This window comes from Perna viridis, chromosome 10 (assembly GCF_037379345.1).
Source record: "Perna viridis isolate PV_CMFRI_1.1 ecotype Kerala chromosome 10, ASM3737934v1, whole genome shotgun sequence".
NCBI classification, from domain to species: Eukaryota; Metazoa; Mollusca; class Bivalvia; order Mytilida; family Mytilidae; genus Perna; species Perna viridis.
Genome location: NC_142454.1, coordinates 13,449,542 through 13,465,838, shown reverse-complemented (window position 1 = coordinate 13,465,838; position 16,297 = coordinate 13,449,542). Strand labels below are relative to the sequence as shown.

The 16,297-nt window shown below is 32.0% G+C and overlaps 1 protein-coding gene across 5 annotated transcripts in view; it reads right to left on the bottom strand.

Moving 5' to 3' along the window:
* LOC148604602 (tripartite motif-containing protein 2-like) overlaps positions 1–11,578 on the bottom strand; it is a 36,133-nt gene extending 24,555 nt beyond the window's left edge. Inside the window, exons 1-4 of one of the 5 annotated variants that reach the window (XM_088549345.1) lie at positions 11,469–11,578; positions 8,976–9,102; positions 7,438–7,553; positions 7,248–7,296 (exon numbers count right to left, since the gene is read on the bottom strand). The gene's annotated coding sequence lies outside the window, so the exon portion shown is untranslated. Of the gene's footprint in view, positions 1–189; positions 1,980–2,116; positions 2,459–7,247; positions 7,297–7,437; positions 7,554–8,975; positions 9,119–11,468 lie in introns of those variants that run through there. The other 4 variants (XM_088549347.1, XM_088549346.1, XM_088549349.1 and 1 more) reach the window with 4 other exon arrangements.
* Between the last annotated feature and the right edge of the window lie 4,719 nt (positions 11,579–16,297).

Sequence of the window (16,297 nt, the reverse complement as noted above, 5' to 3'; positions counted from 1 at the left end):
AGGTCTTAACAATTAGCATCCTAAATTTGAAACCTGCTGTCTCCTTTAGATGTTTCACTCTATAATGTGAAATTTTGATTAGCTATAAATAAGAAGATAAATCAATGCCAATTCCCTCCTTAAGTGCAGATGAAACATCAACAAGATTCCTGTCACTTTAAAATGAAGATACCATTTACAATATATTACCTTTCAAGGAAACATAAAATTGCTGCCATTTTAGATTCCAAAACGTCATGGAAAAAAAGCAATATCAATCCTTCGAGTCGATAATTCCCTCAGCATCACATTATCATTAAGTCATAGTTTTACAAAAATATGTCAATGAAAAGCTGTAAATGAATGCTATTGGCAGTTTAAATTGGATAACTCCTTACAAAGAGTATACCAACATTGGTAAAAATCAATAAAAATTCCAGGAAAACTATGCCAGGACTCCAGTTGAATCAGAAGATTGGATCAGTATAATAGTAATGTCATGGGCAGTCACTGTGACAATAAAAAACACAGAAATCAATACAGAAATACATGATTCATCCTGAGTTTTAGAAATGTTTATATCACAACAGAATGGTAATATTGTTATTGTATTATAATCATAATTTCTCAGCAACCTGTTTCCATGTTTGATTACAATATTATATAACTCTTACAATATGAATTAGATTTGGTTTGATACATTGTAATCAGCATCAAAATGTTGTTACAAAGGAAAAGACAGTTTACCACACATAAACTGCTACATCATTCTCATGTGCTCATTTAACCATACAAACCAAAAAATAGCATATATACATGTATAAAAAAAATGACCTATATATATGTGTGTAAATAAAAAATAACCTATATACGTGTGCAAATGTACCTAGATGTTTCAAAACTGATGTTTACTTGTTTTATGATCAAGGTAGTGCCTGGTTAGAGATTTCTCATTTTTTTTGTAATTACAAATATTTCTAGATTTCAAAATAATCTATATACTGAAACTGATCTGATAGTCTATAATGTTTGTAAAAAAAAAGAGTTGAATTAAAGGTTAAATATTTTATGTAAGTCTAAAAATATTTGTTTTCCCTTTAAGAGTTATTAGTTTGGATGGCTCAAATACTTTGTACTGTTAATGTTGCACATATTGTCAAATAAGTTCCCAGTGTTCTAGGATTTTTTAAAACTTTAGGTTCTCATGAGAAAACACCAAATGACCACTGATTTTCCAACAATTTAAGTCTGCTTCCCAAACTTATCTATTCCTTGTAGAAATAATAGTTGTCGCCTAAGTTTTCCAAAGGGCAAGAGAAACATAATGAACAACATTTACCCAAGGGTGACGGGAAAGCAAAATTCTAAAACACCGACTTCCCCTTACTACAAAAATCAAGAAATATGCATGAGACTATTTTCATTTATCCCTGTGTTCAATAATGAAGGAAATTTTCTGGTCTGGGACCAGTTTTAAATTATAAAATCAGCAAAAGATGTTAGAAATTCGACTTTAGTCAATTGGTCAGTTACTTGGTTTGTCTAAAATTAAAATGCAAAGAAAAATTTACTCTGTAGACAAAGTGATCTCAAAGTAAATGGACACCATTCATTACAGGTGTTATGATGGGGATAGGACCTCTATATTTTCATGAATAAGAAGGTTTGACTCTACAGGTATAAAGTGTATTTTAGCTAAAAAGAAGTTATACAGAACATACAGAAACAGACTTTTACTCTTTGAGCAGTTGATTATCACATGATTACAGCCTTAAAAGGTTAAACATTCAAATGTCAATGTTTTACAGTACTAAAAGGAAATTTTACTTATAGCTAAGTTAGGTTCTACATAACAATATTGTTAAAACTCTGATTGATTTTATTTTATCATGCTTTATTTTAATATGAATGTTCCTTATATTTTGCCTTACAACATTTAATGTGACTATCAGTACTTTGTATCTCAAACTTTAATTATTCTTTACAGCTTTGAAAAAAAATATACATGGTATTAAATAAAAAACATGACCATATCAATGACATCATAACATAATCCATCTGGATGACTTAAAAGGCATGCATTCCTCCTTTTTTCATAAAAAAATATCCAATCTATCTGCAATGCATGATTACTTACACTTTGGTTGGCAATGCCTGATCCATTGTAATAATCAAAGCCAACAATCAAAGAGTCCCTTCATGTAATATAAATGACTTAAGTATACTCCTTTGTATAAAAACAAGTAAAATACTAAAAACCTCCCTAGTTACATAGACATGCAGCACTGTCTAAAACACCACTTTCTTGGCAAAAGTTTACAAGATAAAAAATCTGTTTGATTTTATAGCATATGGGAGCATTTAGAGTTAAATGTTTGATTGATGGTCGTCTTTATCTATAAGGTAACACATGGTATATATCCCACTATACATCATAGAATTCTCAGGTATATCTATTTTGTAGAAATTGTTTGATCTCAAACTTATCTGTCTTGTTCTGGTCACAGATGATATAAAGCATTGACTTTTTTATCATTTTAACTTTTTCAACTTTCACATGTACTTTCCTTGTAAACATAAGTGACACCATTAAAAAGATATAAGACAAGTTAGAATTTACAAAAACATGGACAGATTTTCTAGGTGACAATAACCGTTTTGCTTAGATTCTTGAAAATTCTTCAGCAATATACGACAAAAACAGATGCAAAAAGGGTAATTTGTTATGCATGCAATTTCCTGTGATATTGTGCAAAACACTCATTGACCCACTTTGTAAATTTAACCTTTGAAATTTGATTTTCAAGACAGTACTGATAATGTACTAATATAGCAAGAATAGGAATGGTGAATATGTCAAAGAGACAAAAGGCCCAACAGGATGAAAATGTCAGCTCAAAGCCACCCATTGGTCTTCAATGAACAACGATGAAACCCTTACACCACAGGGCAAGCTCCAGCTGGCCCCAAAACATCATTGTACACAGGTACTGGGAAAGAACTGCCCTAAGTTTGGTCTAGACTAATTTGATATTATTGGATGTTTAATACTCTGAAAAATTAAAATTAAGGAAAGTTCTTGGACATGGCTTTGACATGGGTCAACCAATTTTACCATGGAACATGACAATTTTCTAACATGGACACAAATTACAATGGAATTTCATGTTTATGAGTATTGTTTTTAATTTGCTTACAAGTCCTTGTAAGGATCAGTTAGACATTTACTTTCATGTTAATGGACTACATGTATGTATAGGCAATTGTTTGGTTGTATACCTGTGTATAATACTGTTTTAGGGCCAATTTCAGCCTGCCCAATAGTATAAGGGCTTTCTTGCTGTTCATTGAAGACCCATGAGTGGCCTTGAGCTGAAATTTTGTGTTCCAGTGGGGTTGTTGTCTCTGTGATGTACTCACCATATCCATCCTCATTGTAGTATTGTCCTGTCTTTTCAAGTTCTTGTTTTTGCTAAAATATATTCACAACACCAAGCAACCATTATTGAAAATATAGTATGGTGAGAAGAAATAATAGTTGACTGATTATACAATAAATTTAAAAAAAAAATAAATGGTGGAAAATTTTGGCACTGCAATTCTATCTTTCTTAACCATCCAAGTCCTGCAAAGTAAAGTAGATGGGGCTCGACTGTGATGTATGATGAATAAACTCAGCAATGACCAGGAAAAAGATTAACAAGTGAGTATTTTCTATGGAACTATTATGTGAAAAGTCACAGCCAACAAAATATTTCAGTAGTAGCTATTAGCAAAAGGGTCTCTGCTAAGTTATTCCCTCCCACAAGAGGTGTGTCTGCACACAAATTGATGAAAATCACTGATAATATTGGGTCATCTTGATTCTTACATGGGCTAGTATCTAATATGGTTAAAAAGTATATAGGCACAAACCCTCTTGAAGTATTTAAATGCTTGCTTTTTGAGAGCTTCTACTCAGCATGGTTCACACATAGAATTACCTCCCCTTAGAAATTCAAAGAAACAAACAGAGACTTTTAAACTGTCAGTTTTGACAACTGCAGAAAAATATCTTCTCAAAAGGTGAAAACTATGGAATAGTTTAAATTTTATTTTCATAATTCATATAAGGCCAAAATATTTGCAAATTCATCTGCATTTACAATCCTTCATTCCATTTGCCTTTGGAAAGAAATAAGGTAAGGTGACGCAAAGGGTATTCTATAACAAGATCAAATGCTTCTCAAGTCCATAAAATGTTACAAAAAAGATGACCTCATTCACACCTTTCAACAATCCAAAAATTGTTATAGTGACGACCTGCTCAATGAAGAGCACTTCAAAATATTTAATCTGAAATGAGAAATAATTCAATTGTCAATTTGATTGATAGAGTGTTACAAATTTTGCCATCTTGAACACCTGAATCCAGTTGAGAACTGCAGGCTAGGTTACTAGATTGTGTATACAAGAACTCAATAAGTGCAAGCAAGCATTAGTTGTAAGCTTGACAAACTAAGTTTTATAAAGCAAGGCATTTTTCTATTTTTGATTATACACAGGTATAGATCTCTAAGGTCTCATTATAAAAAGTATTGCATAATTGTTACTTAAAAGAAGTTGAATTATACAGTTGCAACATGCTTTTAAAATTCCTTAAGATGAGCTCATTGTAGGCTTCAATTAATTTACTTTGGTCCTCTTAGTACCAAGAAGGAAAAGGTGGTACAGTTTTGTTAACATTATTGACAAATAAACCTTTTACTTGCTGATGTTTTAAGTGCTCAAGACAATTTAAGTGCAGTTTAGAAAACATTAAACTAAATTAAATTTTGTGAACTTGATGACACATTTAAATTGCTATATTTGAGATATAAAACAGCACCACTGGAGGATTCATAAGGTAGAAAATTTCAATATCTACAAAAAATAAAACCACAGACTTGTTATGGATTTTATGGTAGATTACTCTCCCTAGCCATCAATAATGCATACAAAATATACACTAAATTACGTAAGATTCCTAGTCTGAACACAGATTGTTAAGTTTTAAAGGTTGTATTTAAGTCAAGTAGCCGGGTTCTTTAATTTAGAATCAGAAATTTACCGATTCAGTGAAACACAAAAATATTCTAGTAACTTTTCATCAGAATTTTGAATCCATTGCTTAAACTTGAATGAACTATGACTTCTTTTTTTCACAAACCATACTGCAAACCAACTAGGCTAATGATTTGGTCGACTAGGCCTGGTCTGAATCATAAATAGGAAGTTATACCATGCAAAAAAGGTAAGGTAAGTATATAATGCAACCTATTATTCTAAAAAAATGATATTTTTTTAAACGACAGAAACCTCAATTATAGTAAGACTAATTGCTGCAACTAAGTTGTCTTTTACCCCCAAGTTGAATTTTTTTTATGTCCAAATTTTATATACCAAGCTGAAATATTGTCCTAAAACAAGTGAAATGCATGGGAAATTCATTTTTTTTATTTCCAAGTTAACTGTTATACATATTTATTGTGACAGGAGGACTTTTAATAGTTCAGAATATAAATCATAAAATTTAATGAATTCTCTGAATCACAAAATGTTTATAATAAGAGAATAGAAATATGTTAAATAAGAGAAAATTATTTATTACGGAGAACAAGAGGTCTGAGTTGGTGAAATAGATTTAAGTACTGTTGGACAAAATACTATTATAAACAATTACACAATTAAAATAAGACCACAATCCTCTTAATTTCAGAAATTTAACAATATTTTATGGCTTTATTCACTCCTAATTCAAATACGGTGAGAACATCAGGGAACTTTTCACAGAAATTTAAATATTGACGGTATCATGGCATAACATATTGTTCAGGTATTTTCAACTGAAGAGGTACTTGGTACAATAAATCAGCATTATCTAATGAACTTTAAAAATTTTCATAATCATCAGATCAAAAGGGCATTTGAGTGACTTTTTCAATGTATTGTCTAATTGTAATAAATAATTCACAACTCCTTGTGGTCAGCAGTCTAGTAGGAAAATAAGTCCTTGTAGTCAACATACAGGTAAATATAGGTAAATAGAAGTTGTCAACACAAACAGATCACATGGATTTAGAACAGAAGAAAAAAGAATAGCTTTCCATGTTGACAGAAAAAAAATTGTATTGATGAACAGAAATATTCAAATTTCCATTGAAAGATTAGTCAGAACACTTTTAAAATAACATTGAAGCATTTAATTTTGAGATTCCTATATACAGTCTAGAAACAGAAGCACCAAGTTATATATTGAAAATTTAGTTTTTACTGTTGACAATTGTTCATTTTTTTTACATTAAGTAGATGAAACCTTTTGAAAACAAGCAGTTATTTAACACTTAAAGTTAGATCTTGTCTAATTTTAATTATTAAATTTGTATCTTTCTCCAGAAGCCATACTTTCATGCCAAGGCAGGAATGGGTCTTTTTTCCATTACTGTAAAGTGAAGAAGTAATGGACATTTACTGTCCTCCATAGTAACAATTCATTACTATCACATGACCTCTGTCATATAAGAGTATATAGTATATTGGCTTCTACAGTGGAACCAATCCTAACATGGCCCCTGAGTGAACTTTTTGTTCTGTTCAAACAGGTGTTTGGTAATATAGAATATGATCAATATTACTGTACATGTATTCACAAAGTAACATGGAGATAAAGTACTGTGTGAATATTTTCATGTTTTTTTAAATCAATATTTGAATGTGCTTTTTTTTTAATATTATTCATGTCAATTATGACTTTTATCAAAATTTTGCTTTTTAAATACAATTTGGTTCACTTGCATTAGAAATCAATACATTATCTCAAGGATACTCCTGATAAGTTCCTGACTTTTAACTCCAAATAAAAGGTCAACCTATTCTGTGACAGAATGAATGATGTACCATACTAAATAAAGACTTGGACATAGGGCATCTTATACAGATATAAAATATCATATATGGATGTGGGAAGAGGACACCCTATTCTGTGACAGAATGGATGATGTATGATACTAAATAAAGACTTGGGAATAGGGCATATTATTCTGCGACAGAATGGATGATACAAGATACCAAATATGGACTTTGGAAGAGAGCATCCTATTCTGTGACAGAATGGATAATGTACAATTCAAATTAAAAGAACAGAAAAGTAGGTATCCTATTATGTGACAGAAAGGATGATGTATGATGCCAATAAGGACTAGGTGAAATAGCAATCACATACTAGCTATGAACAAGATTTGTCTATTTACCTTAAGATGCTGATTTGTAGATTACAGGCAAGACATAATCCTTGTTTACCTGCAACATATGGCACAGTTCAGAGGTCATATAGCAGATGGTGACTGAGAGAAGAAAACATGCGATCAGAAAAAACTAACAATGGCAAAAAAATTTTCTTTAAATAAAATTAAAAATTAAAACAAGAAAAATTCTACTCACAAATACATGGATGTTTTAGGTACTGGATTGTATATAAATGTCTTTGCATCATGTCCAGACTATCTTGGATCAATCAGTCCAAGACACCCTCAGAATGTCAGACTGCAAGAGTGATGCTGAAATAATCAATATCGCTCACGTCATATTATAATTGTACACAGTGATTCATAAACAGTATTGATTATATCTTTGTGCTATATAGGAGTAAATTCATCATCTAGAGACTTAATTCCTTTATCATTGTAATAATACTTTCTTTCGTCAATTTATTGATTGAAGGTGTTACAGGTGGCAGAAAACATCTTGGTTTTTTACAAAGCAGTTCAACAGTGGGTTGACCCCAGGCACTTCTCAGGGCTATACATAGTCAATTAGATGTATAAATGTCTGGGTTAGGTCAATATTGTGCTACATTTCACAAATGGTTATCTTTATTATAAATTACAACATAGTATTGCTGTTATGCAAGATGTGAATAATAGAGGGAACTTAATTATTGTGTAAAATATGTTACTTTTATATCATATCTAGATGTATATATGAGAAAGTAATCAAGTGAACTAAGATTCAAGCAGAAATCAAAAGAATATAATCCAAGAATAAAGACCAGAGAGGGAAAACAGACAAACACAACAAAGAACATGAAATGACCAAAATAACATGTACAGAAACAAAAGTAAATAAGCAAGTCAGACTCCAGCCAAAACTGGGAGCATGGACAAGGTGCACCGGTAGGATAAGCATTCTCTGCTTTTCTAGAAAACTGGCCAAGTTGCTCATGAAATGTCATGTCAGTGTAAACGAAAGAGGAAAGGCAAACTAGACGGTGAATAAATCGGTTCTCATGGTGCAGATGCATCAAAATAATAAACTTATTGACACTTTTGTAAAACTGCAAGTATCTATGATTTCATGAAAAAATCTCTTTTTGTGAAAAGGAGAAATTAGAATAATAACAGATTACTGAAAGTTTGGAAAGGCAAAGAAAAGTTTAACAAATAATATGTCAGGATGGAAAAGATACATCAAGCTCAAGCAGGTTGTTCAAAAAGTTTCCTGTACAAGTGTGATGTATATTTGTATTCCCTTTAATGATGCTGTAGAATTTTTCAATTGGGTGAAAATCTAAAAATTACCTAGTTTGAATTTAAATACACAAATTTTACATGAGATTCAAGTTTTGTTTTCAATTAGGAATTACTTCTCATTTTGTTTAATAAAACCATCAGTATTTTTCAACAGTTGCAAACAAAAATATTGACACTACTGGGGAACAAGTATTATATGCTGCAAAGGGAGATAACTGCTGTTTCAAAAGTCTAACTTCTTAATTTAGAAAAAAAAGAAATATATTTTCATTAAATAAATATTTGAAAACTTAGAAGAACCCACCATCTGTAATCATACACAACAAAACAATAAATCAATAGATCACTTGACACTGGTCATGGATCCATCACAGAAAAGTAATTCTGATTGTCATGATTGTTGGGTAGGATCACTTAGGGGACTGTAACATGTAAAACACATATAATTACCATTTATATCATGTTATATCAGTATCCTGACACTTCCTTATTTTCTGTCTCATTACTAGAAGTGACATATCTACACAACAAGGTAAATCCATACTTTGTTGTATGTTCAACTATGTTCAAACAGCCTCTGTAAAAAAAAATAAAAACGTAACCAAAACCTACATATTCTTCAAACCAATAAATGTATATGTACATCAAAATAATTCAATAAAATAAGATACAATAAAAAAAGACTACATGCATTACGTCTTAAAGAAACAATAGCTGGCTTTTTAAAAAGTAAAATTTAAGTTTTATAAATCTTACTACCACTTAAAACACCTTGCTAGTTAAATAAAATTATGATACCAAGAAAAAAACAACAATCATATACCTGGTAATGTAAAACAAGCTAAAACCCAGATGTCATTCAGACATTTTTCTATTTTAAATACCACACTTCCATATCATGAGCTAGAGTCAGTTTTGTATGATCTTATTCAACCATTTTTCTGTTCAAAACTGTTGACCAGAAGATAGGCATACATGTATACAGTGCCTCCTTAGGAGGGGTTGGGAAGGCAAGGGGTCATAGGCCATTTTCCCCTTCTAACAGAAAATGGTCCCTTCACATAAAAGAAGTTTATATGGTTTGTAAACAAATGACCCTTAAAATTAATAATATCCTCCCAAAACACTGAAAATGGCCCCTTTTCAAAATTTTCTTTCTAACAACTGCTGTAGTATTTAGCAGGGAAATAGACAATTTTGTGGAAAGCCACACTGCTCTAACAAGAAGTATTCAGAGTCTGATGATGATGAAATGTTGAAATTTCTGTTTGACAAAACTTGTCAGATTTTGGAGACAGGCGCATTGAATATGTGTGATAGGACAGTGGTTAGACATTATTGATTAAAATAGTTACTTTTTGGAGAAAGGGAGAAATGTGTTAAGACATTATGTGACTTTAGAGTTATTATTACTCATGTTAATTACTGATAAAATTATATGTACCTTAGGGGTAAAACAACCAAACAAGAGGCTCCCAGGAGCCTGAATAGCTTACTAGTTTAAATTTGTGCCTTTGAAGGGCAATAACTTTAACACAGAGTTGTCCAACAATTTTGACTCAAAGAAGACTTATCATTTGGATCATTTCATCAATTGAAAGTTTCATTGTTTCTATTATAGAATTCAAGATATTGGCTGAAAACTGCTTAAAAAATGTTTTACCTTTCAAGGGCAATAACTGCAACAAGGAGTAATTCGAAAACTTTTGTAGGCCTTATCACAAGGATCATTTCAGCAACTGAAAGTTTCATTCTATCTATCTTAGTTGTCAAGATATTGGCTAAAAACTGTAAAAAACATAATTTTTCACCTTTCAAAGGCAATTAATCTTACATGAGATCATCAGACAACTTTGATCCTCAGAGATTTATGTAGGCCTTATAATAAGGATCATTTCAGCAATCGAAAGAATTTGGCTTAACCTAACCAGTTTTGGAGATATATGAAAAAATTTCTGACTGCTTTGTTCTATTTTTAGTAATGGTGGCCATGTTTTTCCACGGTTTAAAAATCCCTACAACAGTTCTATGAGAAATACCCTAAGGAACATTTATATCAAATTTGGTTCTGATTGGTCAAGTAGTGTCAGAGGAGAAATTTTTTTAAAGAATTAACATTAAAAATAGCCAAAAAAAAACATCAAAAAACGGAAATAACTCTAACATGGCTTCACAGATTAAAATGTAGTTTTAGATCGCATATTGATCTCGTCATACTAAATACTTTTATCAAGTCAGAATTCTACTAATCCTAAGGGAGATATATGCAAAAAACTACTGTCTGACTCCTATGTTCTATCTTTTGTAAGGGTGGCCATGTTTTTTGACTGATCAAAAATCCCCACGCCAGTTCTATGCAGGATACCCCAAGAAACATTCGTACCAAGTTTGGTTCCAATTAGTCTAGTAGTGTTAGAAGAGTTTTGAAAAAATATTAATTAACCACACTAGAAGACAATGACGGAGACAGACCCCAAATGATGGACCAAGTTAGTTTGGTTCATTCCCATTTATTAAACTTTTTTTGAAATTTCAGGTACTACAGGTAAAAAATAAAAGTTGGATAAATGAGATTAAAGGTAATTCAGAACAAAGGGTTTTTAATTAGAGCTTGGGTTAGGTGACTATTGAAATATGACTACTGTTAAATAATATATTTCAAGATATTTTTTTCTATACTTTTTACTAAAAAGAAGTAAACATCAAGTGTAACTTTGTTTCTTTTCTCAGATTTCCTTGTACTTTTAATATATTAGAGAAATAATTTTATATGATAAAATTATGATGTTTTTATTTGTATATTCATTTTATGGTAAAGTTTTTTTTTTTCGTTTGTTCAGGAACTCCAATATTGTGATCTTGGTAAAGTACGGTTTCTTTTTTTTTTATATTGACAAGGTTTTGTATTTTGTTCTTCTGTAGGTGACTAAATAAAATTTCTACCTTGTTAAATTGGAACTGTTGAACCTCACTTTTCCATTTTAATTTTTTTTTCTGTAGGACTGCATTATTTTTACGCATAATCTACTCAATCATCTTGAAAGAAAAAATTTGTTTTAGGCTTCAAATTAACAAAAATATTATTCATAAGTTTAAAGTATTATATTAAGCATCATATAACATAAAAATAACAATATCCAAAACATCTTAAACACAAAAATAATAATAAAAATTATCAGCACTATACATTGACACGAAATTTTAATACAATGTTCAAGGAAGTTTCAACAGGTGGGAGACTGCGTCAGTGTAGTGGTACACGTCAATCTGCTCTTGTTGAAGTCTATCTTTCAGCTAAGTGAGTCGGTTGTCAATAGTCAAGTACTTAAGTTTCGTGGTCTTGCGTTTACCCCCTGCAGCATACTGTATCAGTCGGATCTCTGTCCACGCCAATGTTTTCTGAAGTCGTCTGTTTGGTAGTTGTCTAGTACATAGAACCATACGTCTTCTACTTGGTCTGGTGGTACAAGAGGAAGTGCTGACATATAAAGAATATACTGATGTTAAATACTTATTTCAAGAAAAAATATATTAAAAGATTTTTTTTTTATTTCAATCAAATCACGAACAATCTGTAAAACATGGTCAGTTGAAGTTTCTGTCCATTGCCCTTTCAATGTGATGTTCTGTCTGGTGGCAAGTTACTGTGGTAGTTCAGAAATGTGTTGTCTGTAGAGTGAAGACCTGCAAGCAGGTAAAATAGGTATCTTCTCAATGATTTGTTTGGTGTCATCATCCAAATCCCTGGTGTCAAACTGTATTATCTCACTATTCTAGATAGTTGGTAGTGGATTGTGACAGAATTTTGCTTGTTCTTTCATGTGTGACAGGAAGAATTAAACTTTGTTGGCTTCAGAGGGTGGGTGGTTGTAATTCCTGAGAAAACTGGTAACTAAGCTGTCTTTGGTGTTGAGGGTGCCCAGATAGTCTTTTTCGGAACATTTCCAGCAGATGAGTTCAGTGCTTCATCCCTGTTTTCTAGTCTCTGTAGCCAGCAACTGCTAGGTAGTGACCATGAGCATATAGTATTCTGACTTGTGTGTTTGCCATTTTGGCTGATGAAATTTTTTAATGAGGGCCTATAAATACCAAAATTGAAGGTTTAGGTTTGCTTACCGAACAGTGTTCAAAAGGATGAGACTTTGAGCACTTGAATATATTGGCTTGGATACTTGTATGGCTTAATGCAATAATAAGGAAGTGTAATGAAAGTTTAGATTTTTGATGTGTGATTATCAAATGATCATTTTTCATATAAACTTTAATTTCATTAAAGATAATTAAATGTTTTATTTGGCCCAATTCCTCATTCTACAATAAATTAGTTATCTGATTGACAATATCAATTAATTCATTTTTTTTAAATATTATATAAATATTCATAAAATACTTAGTTTTTAGTTTTATTTTTTTTCTTTTAAAAAATCTCCAAAAGATTGAAATTTTAATCAATTTTATTCAAATTAAATCAAATTTAATCAAATTTCTTTTTTTTTTTAAATTATATATAAATGTTTTATACTTAATTCTCATAAACTATTTAGTTTTCATTCCATTAATTCTTTTAAAAAATCTCAAAAACTTTGAAATTTTAATCAATATTAGCATATGTTCCTATTATGCTGGAGTAACATACAAGAACTTACTTCTTGGCATTTTTTCTGCAGACACCTATTTAATGCTAAACAAACAACACCTTAGTTAATCCAAAACTAAAGTTGAATAAATAGGAATATTCAAAAATTGGATAAAAGGGCAGACACTGTTTTGTCACATAATAGGAGTATATATATACGAAAATGTTGAGTGTTTAAGGGGGATCCTCACTGATCAGATAGCCCATAGTGTATTTGCCACCGCCCCAGCCAATCTTTCACCACCACTATGTCCAACAGTGTCACTTCTAACCATGTGGCCATAGAACAAATCATAAGTACTGCCAGAAGTGTTAATATGTCTGGTTTATTGTCAGGTTCTCAGGATGGTGCCATCTGCATAAAGGATAGATGAACCCAATGTTATAACAACAGATAACTATAACAAATAGGCTACTGGAACAGGGTTATGTTGCTACAAGATTGAAGTCATCACTACAGAAGTTTTATGGTCGTCACCATGAACTAGTGGATCGTTATGATGTATCCATCAGCACCATGAAAACTGATTTATTCAACGGGTTATAGTTTTTCTTTCCTCATTTGTCTACCCTGGACTTGACTTTTTATGAGCAACTCGGCGGATGTTTCTAGAAAAGCAGAGGATGCTTACCCTACCGGTGCACCTGGTCCATGCTCCCAGTTTTTAGTGGAGTCCGAGTTGCTCATTTACTTTTGTAATTTTGTATGTATGATTTTAGTTACTTTATGTTCTTTGTTGTGTATGTCTGTTTCCCATGTCTGGTCTTTGTCAACATTTACTGCTGAAAAACAGAAGGAGCATTAAAAAGCCCAAATAGTATGACATTAAAAGAAAATACCCGCTGGTGGCATGTGAAGGATGCTTTCTTCTTAGCCTCTTCAACTAAATCAACAGCCCAATACGCGGATCTGGCGTCAAGAGAAGACATATACACTGCATTACCTATCATCTTCTAAAGGCAATGGCCAACTCATAGTCATGGTAATTTTATTCAATTTCTGAAAATCACAAAAATTCTCAAAGTCCCATCTTTTTTCTTAAAAACTATTAAAGGTAAAGTCCATGGTGAATCAGATTCTTTGATCACAATTGCATCAAGCCTTTTATCAATACACTTATCAACCTCCTGACGATAATACAAAGGCACCCAGTATGGGCAGAGCCAAATTGGTGGGTGATCCCCATCATCAATTGACATTTTCAAAGTCTAAGTTCTACCTAAATTCCTATCAGTTTGTGTGAAAACGTCCTCATTGGCCATAATCAATTCATTAATTTGATCCCTAAATTTGTAGACCTGGACATGATTCTCTAATTCAGGTTTGCTAACTGCATTGATTTCAAAGTGTGTACTAGGCTCGCCCAGTGGTACAAAATTGGACACTTTCATTTCTGATATAATTTCATCAGATATTGGGTGGGCATAACCCAAAAAACACCCACGCCTAAGATGTACCATTTGATTTGTATTGTCCGTGATCATAAGTGGAAAACGCCTACTTTTACGCATTTGAACTAAACTATTCCCTAGCATAATACCTGGGTGAGAAGCAAGAAAACCTGCATCAGCGGCTACAATTTGAATAAAGTGACATTTCCTAAAACTCGGATTATACTTTAATCCTACTTGACAAACATAAACTTGTCGGCGTTTTAAAACTGTGCATGCCGACAATCACACCATGGAAGCTATATGTGTGATGTTCTGTAAAGGTACATAAGAATTATTTATTTTAAAAAAAGCAAATAATACATATACAACCTGACAAAAATCATTGCCTTAAATTTAGTTCTGGAGTTGCACTTCTTAACATCTGTTGAAAAACCAGCAGGATTTTCTCTCATTAATTTCAATCTAAGTGAATCTTCTTGTAAACCATCAATAAAAATTCCTAAAATGTCACATTCATGGGCACCAATCCCCACCAGCAAATCGCCATATGATTCCTCAGCAAATTTAAATAAACTTTCAGAAAACAAATGAACATTTTCATCATGTCTTTGCCTAATTTTTCTAAACATTGTTCTTGCGAAATGGGCATCAGAAATAGTACCAAAAGGTGAAAATGTTGTGTGTTCTAGGTAGATCATCACTTCTACATCTTTAATAAACGTTGCAGTCAACTTTTGTTGTGATTAGGAAATATCTATATTGTTCCAGACTCAGCTACACGTTTTGGGTGCCATGACCAGCTTGTTCTTGCAAGTATGTCACTTTAATGTTGTGTTAGATTTTGTTTTCTTTGAAAATGACTGACCAAAACCCATTTGATAGTTTGAATGCACAATTAGCTAGCTTGTGGAATTCAGTTAAAATACAAACATTTCTTTACAGTCTTAAACCTTTTCACAGGGATTCAAAAGATTTTAAAGGTTGGGACAAGGCTCTTAAAAACATGCTTTTGCCAGTAATATACCTATTGAAATTGAACAATTAGCTTTCTTGACTTCTAAGGATTATATGTTAGCAACACAATTCAACATAGACTTACAAATTTTCCAGAGGAAACTTGGGAAGGATTAAAGAAAGAATTGAATTCTCATACATATACTCCTATTATGTAAAAAACTTGGTCCAACCCACTTGTCCTTTTGATATTTTATGAAGCATTTCCGTCACAATTTCATGTGTTATATATATACTGACTCAAACTGGTTGTGTGGATGATTAGCCCATAGAGCCTCTCCGCCCATGAATGTGTGGACGAGCAGCCACTGGCACTGCCTATATAAAATGGGCCGTTGGCCTATCTTATGGGCCCATAATGGTCTCAAGCCATGAAAACCCCTTAAGGAAGCTTGCCTTATATGAACCGTGATAAAGTCATTGTCAAAAAAAAAATGCAATTAATTCCTATACTGATTACTGTATGTCATGTACATGACTTTTTCTTTTTTGATCTAGAGTTAATTTTTTGCCTTTCAGTAGCTTTTCAAAATACTTTGTTCTCAGTAATTTGTCTGCTGTTATCTGAAAATGCTGACAGGACAGTGAAAGATTGTGGGAACTACTTAAAAAATTGACATTGCACGTGGTTTGTTTGTTTACATGCCGGAATTCGAACATTTGATGTCGTTTTTTTTTATCGAACAAAAATCATTGCATCATATTGGTCGTCATTTTATTCCATCTT